At 37.7% G+C, this 16,289-nt stretch overlaps 1 protein-coding gene across 1 annotated transcript in view; it reads right to left on the reverse strand.

The window, feature by feature from the left end:
- Nucleotides 1–16,289, reverse strand: part of PDE4D (phosphodiesterase 4D) — a 406,463-nt gene that overhangs the window by 49,477 nt on the left and 340,697 nt on the right. The window lies entirely within an intron of this gene.

The raw sequence follows: 16,289 nt of genomic DNA on the forward strand, positions 1-16,289 counted from the left end.
GAAGAGACAGGGAAAGACGTACTGAGTCCTCAGGCGTTTCACGGGGCTAACAGAGAGCTCCAACGTGTCCATCTTGCCGCGGCCGACCGCGCCGCGCTGCCCGGTGCCCGCACATGAGTGCTGCTCCTTCATATTGCCAGCCCGGACAGGCGTGTTCGTCTCCGCGCAGGGCACGGATCCCCGCCCCGCGGCCACCAGCGCGGCGAGCGGCAGCGGGGACCGAGCGCAAACTTTCAGCCGCCCGCGCCGGCTGCCCGCCCAACCGGGCCCGGCCCGGCCCCGCCTCGCCCCGCGGCCGCCCGCGGCGCCGCCTCCTGGTCAGAGCGCCGGGCCCCCGTCCCAAGGATGGTCCGCGCGCGGAGAGGCGCGGGCTGGCTGAGTCACCGCTTCCGGCCTCGGTCACCCCGCAACACGGCGCGGATGAACCCCCGCAGGCGGTTCGTGCCGCCGGCAGTGATAAGCGGTGATGTTTGTCACCTAGGCCAGGGATGTCGCAAGACTGATTAATGGGTCAAGTTGGAGAGAGCGTGAGGAAGTGTGAAAATCAGCGTTGACAGTCTGCCCAGCAGCGAGATGCCGAAGGGTGCCCAAATACTGCAGGAGTGTTTGCTCCCGCACAGCAGCTCTAAGTCTGGTGAAAGTTTTGGAGATGAACCCAACAACGGTAAGGAAGTCTAATAGCGACAACTGTATTTCACGTTGCAACCAACTTCTTAAAACTCACAGACGTTGCACAAGAGGGAAGACACCGCCTCCCTCAGAAGCAGATCTGTAGGTATGCAGCTACCAACAATTCCCAGCTATAATGCAACCTCACATACACACCTGCACAGCACAGCACAGCTGCTTGCTTCCTATGATGTAGCTGCAAAAGATGCTCCTCTGCATTGAGCGGGGAGCTGAGCACATTTCAGAACAGGCACACTGCTGAGTTCTATGTCTGAAACATCCAGTTCTGAAACACCTGTCATGCTGCTGGATCAGCTACATGCAAACATACCTCCAAGGCAAGCCAGAGAAATGTTTGTCCAGTGGGCTGGTTATTCCCACCTAAAAAATAATGTCTTGTTTCTCACCAAACTAACTTCTTTCCCCTGCCGCCCCCCCCCCCCCCCCCCCCCCTTAAAAAAAAAAAAAAAAAAAAAAAAAAGTAAAACAAATCAGGCAAGCAAATATTCCAGCATGGATTAGTTCCCAATAGATGAGTGCATTACTATTCAGCATCTAGGATACAAGATTTGTCTCCTTTTACATTGCACAGCTCATGCTCCAGACCTCTGGGTTCCTTCAAAGCTGTTGAACTTTGCATAACTATGGGCTGGTTCAAAAACATCTCAGAATGTTGAATAATGTCCATTCCCTTTTGGCAGAAGGATAAGTCTGGGTTGACATTAACTGGCAGAAGCATTTAAGGGAAATGCTGCAGTGCTTGCCCACATCATGGTTAGTCTGTTACCTTAGCAAACAGGACGCTGATATGAACCAAACCCCATCCCCACTGAATCGTGGATACTGTATTTTAAACGTGTCATGCTTACTATAATTGCTATATCTGATCTAAAAAAAATCGCATGGCACATAAAGTCAGTATTTCCCAGAAAGTTTATCCATCAAAGGGAATGCATGAGTGCCTGCACTGCAGCAGACACCACAGCTCACAGGCTTTGTACATTACTTTAACAGGGCAGCAACTGCAGCTTGTTCTTGAAGTTGACAGGCACTGACTTCACAGTGCAGACTTCATTGAGATCCATACCGGAAATTGAATCACATTGTTTACGGTATGTTTGTAAGTGTGTTGTGTTAAATACTTTTGATGAGTTAACAGATGCATAGTTATCTGATGACCTTATACAGTGAGGATAACATATACAATGAAGTGAGTTAAAACGAATCTGCGCAAAACTATTTTGCTGCTAGACTTCGGCCTGACCTTCAGCAGTCCTTAACAATCAGATAATGGGATACTCATGTTTTTCTTTGCAAGTAAGTATCATCTTAAGACTGTAGCAAAGAGATTTTTACAAGGAATATGAAAGCAACAGAATGAACTCGAAGGATTCCACAGTTAGGTAAAAGTAATAAAATGCACAGTTTGGTATTTATTTTCAAGCTTAAAACTTCTTGTTAGCAACAAGAAGTAGCAACAACATATATTTACAACTGCACTTTGCATTTAGGAGTCTTTACATAGTGCCCACCTTCCTAATACATCCAGAATCTGGCTCCCCTTTTGGGCCAGAATGCATTGCCCGCAGGGCAGTCCTGTCACCTAAAGACTTTATCAAAGCCTCCTGAGCTGATTACCATATTCACAAGTGTGAAAGGAACTCTAAACAGTGACAGAAGTCCTCATCAAACAAGAATCTCTGTCTGCCCCAGCAGTTCTGAACAGCAGAACCATAAGGAAAGATTTCCTGAACAGTCCTGAAGCTCTAATTAATACACACACTGCTGTCAGTCATTTCATACCATGGTGGAAAATGTTGTCTAGGTTAACAGCTTTTCAAGTATAACACCTCGTCACCACTACGCTAAAGATAATTAAAAAGTCATCACCCATGCACTCTTGACTGCCTCACAACATTGTTTCTGACCTCTCTGTTACCTCTAGGGAAGCACCCTTAACTCACTTCCAGGCAGAACTGATACACTTAGCAGGTTTGGTTTTTTTTGGCATAGGCATTTGACCAAGCATTAACTTTAGTAAATGACAATTTTCAGACATTCTTAAAGTTCTTATTGTAATAAATTAGGTCTTAATAAGAGGGGGAGAAATACAGTTTAACAGCACTTGCTTTAGAAATTTGCATGCTACCTCTTGTATGCTTTTAGAAAAAAGGAAGTGGCAGCAAATGTTCTCTTTACAGTTCACAGATTAATTCAAACAGTCCCACCACATGTAGCTTTCAATATCATGCACAGCTGTAAAAAAAATAGAAGTCTAGAGTCTAGCAAAAAGATCAGCCATAAGCATGTGATGGTGTACAAACATCATTTTTAAAAAGGATGTTCCACTGTCTCTTTTTGTAGAAGACCTGATACTTAACACAGCTCCTAACACAACACCAGAAATAGCTGTACTTTTGTTGATGCTCTTCTTCAGGAACTACTTCTGGGAAAATTACCGTATTACACATATTAAGAATGATGTTCTCTTTATTAAATATTTTGTCGTGGTTTCCATATACAGCATACTTACATTCCTGGAGAACAAAAAGCAATGCTGCATTTTTCTACGAATTCAAGTGCAATTATAATAACCTTCTCAGTACTATAAGTAATTTCAGCACAGCACCAGGAAAACGTACGTACAGATTCTTCTTTGTTGTTGGATCACTTGGGATTGAGTGATGCAAAGAGGCTGGAAAAGAGTTGACTCAGCAAGGACACAGCCCAGGGCATCAACTACTGTGTTGCCTTAAAACAAGAGCATCAAGGGGGCAAGACATGGTTGCAGCCACGCAGTGGCATGCTCCAGATGGGCTCAGCATGTGTGCTGTCTTTTGAGGATGCTGCAGAAACTCTGAAAACCTCCAGACTATTCTGAATAATGGCAAGCTGAAGATCTTTCATTAGACTCAGACTCCTCAGCACCTTACCTGAATTTGCTTACCATCTTCCTGATCTTCTACATAGTGTAAGATTGAAATCTGGAGCAACAGAATTACTGGGCCAAGGATTTCACTATCTTATCACTACAGATTTAAAGAGGAAAAAAAAAAAAAAAAATAAAAAATAAAAAAAATCTGTGGTTCGAAGTAAGAATTTTTCTTTAAATGAGGATGTCAGTAGACTTAACTGATGGCCTATATATTGTAGTGTCTTTGACGTTTTAGTCAACGTTGCTTCCTGCTATTATATGAAGCCATATTAACACAAACTCAGCAAAGAAACTGCATCTGTTTTCATAGATACCCATTTCAGAACTGGAAGAAAAAAAAAAAAAAAAAAAAAAAAAAAAAAAGAAGTTGTATTTAGGTATTACTGAGAAATTCTTACTGTGACTCAATGGCTTTCTTTGTGGAGTGTTCACACACAGTCATGTTGTTGACCAAATGAGATTATGAAAGATATTTTTGTTCAGCAACAAGAAATCTGAATGTACCCCCTCACAATCACAAGTAAGACAGAATACTCTTGAGATTTTGGAATGGGCATCTGGGCAGACAACTCAGCTGCAGCAGATTAATCAGAAGCCTTTTTGATGTTTCCACTCTGAACACTCACTTTCTTGCATGCCAGGAATGTCTCTAAGTTTCCATTCTAGTAAAGAAAAATCCTTTGTACTGGTTAGTAGCCTTACGCACAAACAGATTGTGCCGTGAGGAGGAGAACTAGTCATTCAGAGTACAATAAGCTGCATGGCTATCCCAGTATACTGCTCTACGCAATGTCAGTAGCTTCTGCCTTTAGCTATGAAAGTCAGTCTGTCTTCTTGAACAGAAAATGCTGTAACCTCCAAGAAAAATAGTAACAAAATGATAAATGCAAAGCTTGTCAATACACATGATTACTTCAGTATCATTAAAATAAAACTACATACAGAGAAGCACACAGAAATTAAAAAATAAATAAATAAAAAATTAAATGAGGGCATAAAGGAAATATCGCTTCTATTTTTTCATAAGGCAAACAAGTGCTTTTTAGCCAACTTTTTTTGCCTCATGATGTTAGAAAATTTCATGTATGCTATGTAACAATTGATTTATACCCTACACTGCACATTTCAGGGACAAAAGCATGAATAACACACATTCTTACAAAATCAGGTAAGTAATTCAGAGTAAATAAGACACCTTTGACTCTTAAAAAATATACAGGAGAGCCACATTATCAGATTCTCATTTCCACTGTATGGAGATGGGGATTTTACTTTTAGTGTTTGGTTTTTTGTTTTTTGGTTTTTGGTTTTTTTTGTTTTTGTTTTTTTTTTTTGTTTTTGTTTTTTGGTTTTTTTTTTTTTTCACTTATTTTCTGTTAAACATTTGGTTTGCTTCTTGGATGAAGTGTTGGAACTAAGTCACTCATATCGGTATAATTTGTGGTGGAGTCTGTAAGCATTTCTGCGTTCATTATTTGCAAAATCATTCCAAGGTACAGTCTCGCAATGCCAGAGTAATACAGCAGATTGTCAGAAAAAAAAAAAAAAAAACAACATCCTTTCATTGAAGCTAAAAAAGAAAACATATACATCATATTATAATAATGTACTGCTTTAATGACAGAGTGCATCAAAATGTTTGCAGTGTGAAAGTTTCTAGCTTTTATCAAAAATCCCACAAGGCCTAATGAACTTCTGCTACCATACATATCTTCCTAGCAAACCTCTCCCCTATGTGTGCTTTTAGTAAAGGACCATGTCTTCCTACTAATAGGACAAGAATGTTCCTACAGTTCTGCACTGTCTATAAGAACCTGCCAAAATAACACTTGCTCACTGGCAAAAGAAGCAAGCCCTCTTGAAAAGCAACAAACCTTGCTCAAAATAAAGAGGAAAGCTTGTCTGACATTTTCAAGTAGCACTGCAGTAAAATACCCATGGCATACACTTTTATTGTTTTCCTTTTATGAACAAATGACGCTTTGAGAAAAAGTCTGTACCTTTAAAATTTTCTTTCTTTTCCCCAGAGTTGTAATTGGGCTCATTCTAGGACTTTGGGGTACTGAGTCCAGTACTGGGTTTATTTTCCAGACTGTTTTCAAGTTCTATTTCTTGTATCATATAACATCTTAGGTTCTTGTTCCTCAGTATCAGTTTCCCCTACAGTTTGTATCTGAGTACTATACAGCTGTTGTTTCAGCATAATGGCAAAAGGGACAGATTTTGTAGGTAAAACAAAATTAAATTAGCAGTTGAGAAAATAAGAGCCATTTTGACAAAAAGTGTGTGATTCAAAATGTCACACTGCCATGTTTGCTTTTCTAAAACAGTGTCTGATCCTAGCAGTAGAGATCAAAGGATATTACATTGTCCTCATGAATGTTTTTCTGACCTGCTCAGCTCTTCTAGATTACCTTTGGCATGAGAATGAAAACAACGTGAAATACAAATCACTACACTTGTGCATGGAAAACTTCACTGTCAAAAAGATGTACTAATAATTCTGATTTCCTGCTTCCTTAGAGCACACAATCAGAACACAAAAAAAAGCTCAAGTTTTTGTCAAAAATAAATAAATAAATAAAGCCAAATCAAGCCAAAACAAAACAAACAAGCAAACAAAAATACACTATGAGCCCATTAGAAAATACAGACCACTTTTAAGCTTATTACCAATGGTTTTATCTGAGATTACAGTAGCTCCAAGACCTCTGCCACCATGAAATTTTTATTACCAATTGAAATATATTTAGAATGAGAAGAGATTTGTATTCTTTGTATTTGTATTTGTAAGCTTTATCTTGGGAAAGAATTTAAGAATCCATGCTTCTTTTTCAAATGAAAGCATCTACTTAGAAATCACCACATAATAAAATAAAAATAATGATTATTGTGTTTATCAGGAGTTTTATCATTGTTTTATCATTGTTTTATCATTTTATCATTGTTTTCCTAAGCTCTTGTGTCCCCTGGCTGATACTTAACAACATCTAGTGGTGCAGACTAAGCTCACACTATATTACAAATTATAAATACCAACATTTGGAAAAAGCTTCAGCTGGACTTGCTAAATAAACCCCAACAGAATTCCCAGTGTCTGATAAAATAAGAAAGCTGAGTGAAAGCTTTCCAAGAACTTTAACATTCACACTGGCTCTTTTCCATGCAGATTCTCTGTTGTCTAACAAGAAGAATCCTCACACTGCATTTGTATTTCTTAAAAGGCACTGTTAGTAGGGTCCTGCATATAGTTGCTCATTTCCACATTACATTAAATAAACTTAGTAAATCACTACCTTGCTAGCAGACTTAGCTACCAGGGGTCAGTTATTTCAAAAGTTAATATATACCTTTCCCGCACTTGCCCACCCCACCCCCCCAAGAAAAAAATGCTAAAAAACATCCTGTGTATTCCTGATAATAATTCTAATTTGAATCAGAGTTGCACAGTATTGATAAGACAAACTAAATGAACTGATGGTGAGAGAGAACAGCTGGAGTCTAGGCTTTATCAGGGCATTACGGGGCCCTGGAGATGCAGGAGAGAAAAAACCTCTTAGTTTTGCCCCAGTTAGGCAGTAGGAATCACACTCTCTTTTCAGTAAAGCAAATAGAGAAAACTCAACTACATCTCCACTCTTGAAAGCAGCAAAAAGGACAGTAGTGGGGATTAGTTTTCCTCCTTCCCTTCTATGAACTGTACTCCTTCATAGGCAATTAGCTGGACTGTGTTTATAGGGGACAAATGGCTACACTTCTGTACTCTTCCACGAACCAAGAACACAGGCAACCAATAAACATCTCATTCAGCCTCAATATTTATTTAGTTCTTAAAGCCTCCCTCTCAAGTCAAGTGCCGTCTGAATCACCACGTGGGCTAGCAGCATGCTTTGTATCAGTGGACTCTTGTGCCCTTCTAAATATAATAGAAAAATGAATTTCCTGTCTGTATGGATACTCTTGGTGAATTATTCCCAATGAGTATGTGCTGAATCAGATCCTTACTCAATAAAACCTGCCGGTCATCTACTGCATCTCCTGTCTCCTGTAACATTCTAGTTCTAACAGAATGTTTACTGTTATATTAAATGTTCGTCTAACCTCTTTTGGTTTATTGTCATTGCTTATTAGTATATTTAAAATATTACTAGTGCCCAGAGCTCATTCAGGATTAGATGCCATTTATATAATAGATGATGCAAAGCCATCAAGCCTGTCTTCTCCAATGACTTATTTAAGCATAAACTCGCTTCCTATTTATGCTGTTTTTAAGAGAATAATGTTTCTACCAGTTTGATAACTTGTTTTCTACGGAAGAGAACACTCCCTTGAAAGTCAGATACCTGTAACTTACTACATTTGTGTCATAGATAAGAAACCTACAGTTTAAACTGAATGAACTCTGTTAGTCATGCAGTATCTTTATACTGGACAATAACTCAATCATGCTTTCTGCTACACTTTTGTGTCATAATGTCTCAGGAAATTATCCCACAGGCTACCTACCCTCAAGCTGACCCAAACAGTATCAGTCACTGTTTTTTGTTGCTGCCGAAATGCCAGGCTGGGAGAGGGTTTGTTTTGGATAACAGATACGCAGTGGACAAACGTCATCCAGCAAAACCACAAGACAGCTCAACCTTCTCCTCCATGTGTCAAGTTGAAAACTTGACAAATAGTTTGTCAGTTCTTCCCTTACAGCAAATTTCAGCTCTTTCACAATATTTATTAGCAGTTAATTTCCCTGAAACACAGGGAAGGAATTTTCTCCCTTGTATTTTATTTTAGAAAAAACCCTAAACCAACTGTTCAGCACTGATTTAAGCGGTGTCACAGTCCTCCATATTCACTGATGATCTCTGCCCCCATCTTTTATGCAGATGATGAGATTGAAAGCAGAGTAATAAATAAAATTGAAGGCAAGATACATAACTCTAATAACTAATATATCTGATTCTGGGGTTTATGTCCTGAGGAAGATTGCCCAATGCATTCTTTTCACCTCCTATGGGTATAGATCCAAAGGAGAAATTATAAGAAAATTATATAATTCCTCAAAATTTTTGAGATTTTAAAAAAAAACAAAACCAACATCTACATACACAGATTTATAAATCCTGCTCTGCGGAGCAGTGAAATCAAAGTTTTATTTTTTATTTTTTCTAAAATGAAATAACTTTCTAAAATGAAATAAACTCTTACTGTAAAATATCTAACAGTCCGATCATTGTGCAACTGTCCTGAAAAAAATAAGGCTTAAAATGTTGTAGTGCAGTTTCCCACATCTTGTACAAGCATCCTGAATGCAGGATTGTTGAGTATTTTCAAGATGGGTCTCAGTTTCTTTCTGCTGAAGCCCTTATAGTATGGATACACAACACAGAGAAAGCTTTTCACCTCTAGCCCTGCAAATGCTCAGTATATCTCTGTGGTTCAAGGCTTTATTTATTTATACAAATAGAGAAGCTCCAAGAGGAGATACTGAGATGCACAGCTCAACTGTTTTGTTTGTGATCCTTCTCTGATAACCTGGATGGAGAGGTACTTCAGCCTGGGAGTGCCCTTTTTGTGCTCTTCTTATAATGCTGTCTATAAGGGCTCAAATTTTTTTCTCAGTGATGTTTGTAAAATTCAACAAAAAATTAGAGGTTTTGAAAGTTATATTTTCTAACAAAAAACAGGAAGATTTCTGAACATCTGAAGGTAATCAGATACACTGGGCTAATAGATCTTGGATATGACCAGAGGGAATTGCCACAGGTTTCCGAGTGCTTACCAGAGGAGAATGAAGGAACACTAATGGTTCCTCATTTTCGGTACCAAAGGAAACTTGGCAAGAGAAAGAATCAAAAGCTTGTTTCTCAAAGTGTCTGACTTCCTAAAAGCAATGAAGAGCACAGTGGAATAAAGACCCAGACTTTGTGACTCAATTTGTCATTAAAAGCTGACTGTGCTTAATTCTAGTAACTCATCCGCACAAAGACTAAATTTCAATATAGCTACAGGTTCTTTTTTTTTTTTTTTTCTTTGTAAAATGAAGCTTGCTAACAATCTTTTCCAGGATATCTTTACCAGGTGAGCTACAGATGCTTCAGTTTTAAAACACTAGATCTTCAAGAGTTTATCATCTATATGGGTCTTAAAATACTGGAATAAACCTACAGAAACAAGACTAACTTTTTTTTTTGTTTGTTTTTTTTCCCCCCACCGTGCTTAATCTTTTTCTTCTTTATGTACAAACCTGTAAGTAGATCTTATGGCTCTCTCCCAATAGCCTACACAAGAACTGCACTTCCTCTTCCAGAACACAAAACTAAGCAGAAATCTACAATCCTTGTATTTTAAGAGCAAAACCATTAAATTTCTGGAACTCAAGGTGCAAATATGAAGGCAACAGGAAGATACAAAAACTGCCATAATAGAATTGATATTGTCCCAGTCTGGGAGATCTGGTAAAAGTAATCTTTGATTTTCTGTCAGGAAAATTCTGTCAGGGAGAACTTCACAGATTCAAGAAAAATACAGTTGTGAACTGTATTCTGCTGTGACAAAAACAAATGAACAAACAGACTTTTTCCTCATTTAGATGTAGTGTTAGAACAGCTCTATCCTGTTCTAACAACCTACTACTACTAATCTCTCTAAAAGTATAAGCATTTTTCCAATTATTAATGAGAATTTCCCATTAGTAGTTCAGCAAAAAATTTATGATTTTGAAGATTTACATAATAATATTAGTAAACATTTGCTATGGCAAGCTTGACCTTAATAAAGACCAATTCTGGTTAAAAATTTAAAAAGAATCAAGCAGTTTTGGTTGCCCAGGTCCATTCATGCCTGTTTGGATGGCTGCACTTCTCAGTGGGTCCTTGACAATAATGCTGTGCTCCTCTTGATTTTAATTTTAAAGCAACTTGCAAAAGGCCATTATTAATTTTGAAAGGGGGAAATTGCATTACTTTTAAAATAAGTAATGATTGCGATGAGTTTAACAAGACCGTTCATATGGTAGCCTCCTCTGGTGGCACAAGCCTGGATTAGCAAATCATATCTACATAATATCCATTTATATTACTCATTTTGCTCAGCACTGGGACAGAGGAGTGCCATGGGACTTACAGATTAGCCCAGCACAGCATGTAACTGATAACAAGATGCTCTACATACATCGCCTATCTGAAACTACTAGAGCTATTTAGCCATGAAAGCTTTTTTAGCAGCAAGCCATGTCTACAAACACCAGTTGTGTATCTTGACAAATACATCCTCATATTTTAAACTGCTAGCCACCTAACACCTAGCCACCTCATACTAACTACTGCAACACAGTACTGATGTAGAAGAAAGGTCTCTGACTGCCAATTCAGCAGCATCTTCTGCAGTTATGTGTCCCTGAACAAGCTGGGCTGGGCTGGCCAAAGAGGACTCTAAATTTCCTGCGAGACTCTACATGTTTGCAGATTCTTATAAAATGGCTTTGGTCTGCTTAGCAAAGGCTGCTTAGTCATCAGTTAGAACTCGTTTCCAAAGCACTGGCTGTCCCTACATAGAATTTTTGCTAGTTTTAAATTAACTAGAATTGTGTATGTTGTTTGATAAAGCAATTGATACCACGCTTGGGCATAACAGCGTCATGTATACACCAGTTGTCTTTTTTCCCATAATTTCTCTAGAAACTTTCCATGTTACAGAAAGATCACTATGATATGGTTCTCAGGTCACTCGATGATCTCTAGAGGTCCCTTCCGACCCCTACAATTCTGTAATCCTGTGATTCTTTACTTTTTGTGAACAAGATCATTGGATAAAACATGAAAAATCCTCTAAAGAAGTGGCATTGCAGACAGCTTTCAAGAGTTTTCAATTCACAAAATACTTTTGCTTTTAGTTAGCCTATGGATGTCTGCCTATATTTAAACCTCTTGTTCAAACTGAAGGGAACCTAACAGAAATGTAAACAACTCAAACATGATCGCAAAATTCTGGCAAGTTTCTTGAAAACAGGTCACCAGCTAAAGAGCAAATCTTTCTTAATGCCACTACTGTACCAAGTCATGGAGAGTGTGCTTGCTTCACGTGGACCACAAAGAAGCTGTGAAGGAGAGGAGGGCTGTACTTTGGTAGGAAACAGCTCCACTAGTAGTTGCGTCTATTAGACATGAAGAAATCTATTCACCAGGATGGATCCTTACAAAATGAATTTTTGCTAAGCTCACTGCTTACAAGAAATACATAAATAAACAAATTAATAAATTTTTAAAATTGCCAAATGAAGGCAATGACAGTTCTGAATAAAGTGTTTCTATTTTCATTCCCCCCCACCCCACCCCCCCATTTTTCCTGTTATCAGTGTCTGGTTTCTGTACCCTACATGGACATGCCTGCTGCTGTGACAATATTGACTGTGGGGGTGATACACACACAGGAGGTGCCTGATTTACCTCTCACATCTCACAAAGACTTCCCTCACAAGAAAAGGAGGTAATTAGGACAGAAAGTGATCATTTTATTTACAAGCTGATAAAATTTGGTAAAGGCAAACACAGAAAAATATGGCACTAAGTAATAGCATTATGCAGTCACTTTTAAGGAGAAATTTTTAGGAAGATATTTTCTCCATATCTTATCGCATTTACTGTTGAAAATGTGCAGTAATGATACAAGGCGGGAGTAAATGGTAATTCTAAAGAATCTTCTAATCTGACAAAAAAAAATATAAACTTTACTTTAAAAAGTACTTGTTCTTTCAAAATCATCAGGAAAAGGCAGTGAGGAATCACTCTAAGTGTCTCCCAGCAGTTACTGAGAGGCTGTTGGTGAGATGACCTTGTCCTTCACCGCCGTTCCTTCAGTCCCAGAGGTACAGCACGAAATAACGCAAAGTGTGCATACTCACGTTTCAGACAACAAATCAAAAATACTTTGCAGAGTAAAATACAACAGATGAAGGATTGTTTGTAAGTAAAAATCAAAGCAGAAACAGAAAAAAAAAAAAAAAAAAAAAAAAAAAAGCCACAATACAATGTGATGTTAAAAAATAAACACAAAATTGAGTTACGGAAGTCATCTAAAAGCTTTTTTTTTGTTTGGTTGGTTTTGTTCTAAAGCAAAATATGAGTAATGGTGATAGTTCTAGTCCCATTAACAAAATATACTGTAGACTTCAGTACTTCCAATGACTGTTTTAAAATCAAAACAAAGACTTCTTGAGTTCTGGCAACAAACACTTTCTCCTACTGCATTAAGGACATTAATAGCTGAGTGTAGCAGAACTTCTTCACAGGCTACTGAAGAAGTCAGCTCACATAACTGAAACACAAGCCCTCCAAATTCTGGCAATAGAGAACATACAATACTTTCATTTAACTTTCAGCTATGGGAAGTTTTTTGTTAAGAGAAAACAAATTTTTGATACACATCTCTAAATGAGACTAATTCTAAGGACTTTGGTTCATTTTTTTAACTTGGACAAAAATGCATTAATGCCTGTTTTTCAGAGGAGAGAGACTGAGTAAAGTGGAACAGGAAAACAACAGTTTAAATTCAACCACTGCATGAATTTACAGGTAAATTTTAATATCAGGCACAAAGACACTAATTAAAAAAAAAAAAAAAAAAAAAAAAAAAAAAAAGGTTATGAAAAAGTAAAATAGGATGGGTGAATGACAATCTTCCATTCCAGCAAGAGACAAATACAAATAACAAATGTTTTTAGATTGCAAAGGAAGCACGCGCAAATCATGAAGAGAGACCAACTGTCACTGTACTACAGAAAGACAAAATAAGAAGCCCCCAGTTGCATGTGGGCCCTTTACTTTCTGACGTCTTAGTCTCCATTATATACCTGTGTAACTCATGATATATGTCATTTAAGTATTCAGTTGACATGGTCCTGGGTAACACGCTTTACATGTCACTACTTAAGCAGGGAATTTCACTGGACTTGCAGAGGTCCCTGCCAACCTCAGCCTTCCCATGATTCTGTAAAAGTCCTTAAAAGAACCATCAGTTCTTTCTGATGGCAGCATTCATACCAAGCTTCCTGTATGATACTGATGGATAATCTCCCAGAGGAGGGGACACAAAATGTCAAATGCTGTTTATCACAAACATTCTGATTGTTTTCAAAGTAACTGTTGAAGATAATGAAATGCAATGAAGCATATATGAGCTAATTTTGAAAAAGAATAAGATTAGTTATAAAAAAAAAAAAGAACAGATTTGCAACCTGACCCGATTCCAGAATGAGAGAATGAACTTTTCCAAAGGAAACAAGTAGAAAAAGGGAAGAAGTGCAAACTGAAAAGCAAATAAAAACTTTTCAAAGGAAAAACATAGCAAAGCTTCATCTCTAATAAATTCTGGGGCAAAAGTCACACTGACTGCAACAGATCAAAATTTCACTGAAGAACCAAAACAGAACAAATTGTCATTGGTGTTATAAGGAATGTTTAGTAGAAGTGGCAAAATGATGGCACTGTTCCTATTTTCTTATTTCAGGAATTGAAAGTTAAGGTGCCAACATGTATCACAATTTGTTCGCATCTGAAATGACCTTTTCATGGTTAAGGTTTTTCAACAATTACCACTCACTAGGGAAGTAATGTTAGCGCTGGTTGCACAAAACTCTTCTATCAGTTACTGAAAAATGACTACTTGAAAGACTACGTTAGGAACACTTTCCATGAGAAACACAGCGTGCAGTGTACATTTGCTGGCTTCTTGTACCATCTGGAGAATGGCACATGGTACCGTTGTTGAGAGCTTCAGACTTGCAACATTCCTAACTGATAATTTCAAAATAAATATTTACTTTACACATTTTACTTTTACACAACCTAGTAGCAAGCTGATACAAGCAAAGCGGCCGAACCTTCTACCATAAGAAATACTAAACCAGACTTTGATTATTAGGTAAATTCTCATAACCTCTTTAACATAACTAATGTAACACAGTAAAGCACATCCTTATCCTAATTCATTTTGTAACTTGCTTTAACTTTAAACAAAGAGCAGTGTTCCACAGTAAATTCCAGTTAGTCTAGTGTAAAAAAGATGACTTTTTTTTTTTTTTTTAAATTATTATTATTTTATTTTTAAGGAAAAAGAGTGTTATACTCAGAGGTATAATACTAACACCTTTCCTCTGAGCTATGGTATTTCTCTGCAATGGAAAGTACATATATATAAAAAAAGAAGGGTTATATCTTCATCAATAGGCAGATACCAGTGATTTTAATGAGAGTACACACATTTACTGATGGTGAGGACGTGACCAATGGCTTGTACTGTTTACACAAATCTGCTAAGGTATGCTAAGACAACTGAATTCAGTTTCATGAGTAAGTAGCTAAATAAATATATCAAATTATTAGAGCAAACTTGACAGGCCACATTTTCTTGTGAGATTAGACAAGTGGTTGAGGACTGCTAGAGGATTAAATTGTGCAAGAAAAATGTAACTGCTTAGAATAAACTGCAAAGTGATCTCAATAAAAGCTAGTATGAGCAATAGGGTCAAAAAACAAACAAAAAAAAACAAAAACAAACCAAAAAAACCCCAACACTTTTTTGGCTGCTGTACCAGTTTCTCTCTGCTGAACTGGGGCCGCCAATATAGCTTGATATTGGTACTTCAATAGTTTAGACAATTGCCAGCTTTGACTGCGGGTAGGTAAAAGACCTGAGAAATTTAAAGCCTTTGAGCTCTTCCTCTAGTATAAAGAGAAATAAAATCTTTCTCTCCCGTCCCTTGAAGGTGAGGGAGAACTTAGTCTAAAGGAACATATATATATATATATATATATGGAATATACAAGGAATACAAGAAAGGAAGATAAAAATACCTTGAAGACAAGATAGATTCATCTATCTGAAGACAGATTAAGCTGACCAAAGAATTCTTGGGTCTCTGCATTCTACAAATCACAAATCTGAATGGCAGAAACCTGTTTCTCACAATATTGCTACGGTTTAATAAATAATACTTGATATTGAATCTTTTTTTTTTTTTTAATTTTCTTTATTTTTTTTTTTTAAAGCAAGCCACGTGATGCACAACTGTTCTTGCCATCGATGTGCCAATAAATGGATTTTTAGATGTAGCAGAATATCACAAGAATGACTGGCAGAATGTGATAATCATTAGAAAAGCAAATGGACAGAAAACAACAATTCAGGTTAAATTTCATCTATTTCAAAGAAATGCACGACTACAGCTGGAAATGACAGACTTTTTTTCTCAAGTGCCGCACGTAGCTTGTTTAATACACTTAAAGAAAGCAAGCCAACAGGACCCTCAGCTTACCATGGTGGACCACAAAATACTTTGAACTACAAGTAACACACACACCCAAATTACATATTGTAATACTCACAATAGTTGACCTGTTCCACAGTGCAGAAGCCAGTTTTTCTTGGCAAGCATTCCCACTGTGCCTTCCAACTCCCTATCATTTATGTGTGGAGTTGTTCCACATCAAAAGAACACAGTCATAAATCCTTGAAATACTTGCAGATGAAGATAAAAAGGAAAAGAATATACTACCTTTTGGACCAAAGAAGATTTCAAACACAGCAGTGTTCATATGCTGAGAGATGTTACCATTGTAGCACTTTGCAAGAAAGAAGATCAGCTAAAATTCACTTTAGATAGACTGAAAAGTTTAATAACAACTTTTTGTTT

This window comes from Excalfactoria chinensis, chromosome Z (genome assembly GCF_039878825.1).
Source record: "Excalfactoria chinensis isolate bCotChi1 chromosome Z, bCotChi1.hap2, whole genome shotgun sequence".
Taxonomy (NCBI): domain Eukaryota; kingdom Metazoa; phylum Chordata; class Aves; order Galliformes; family Phasianidae; genus Excalfactoria; species Excalfactoria chinensis.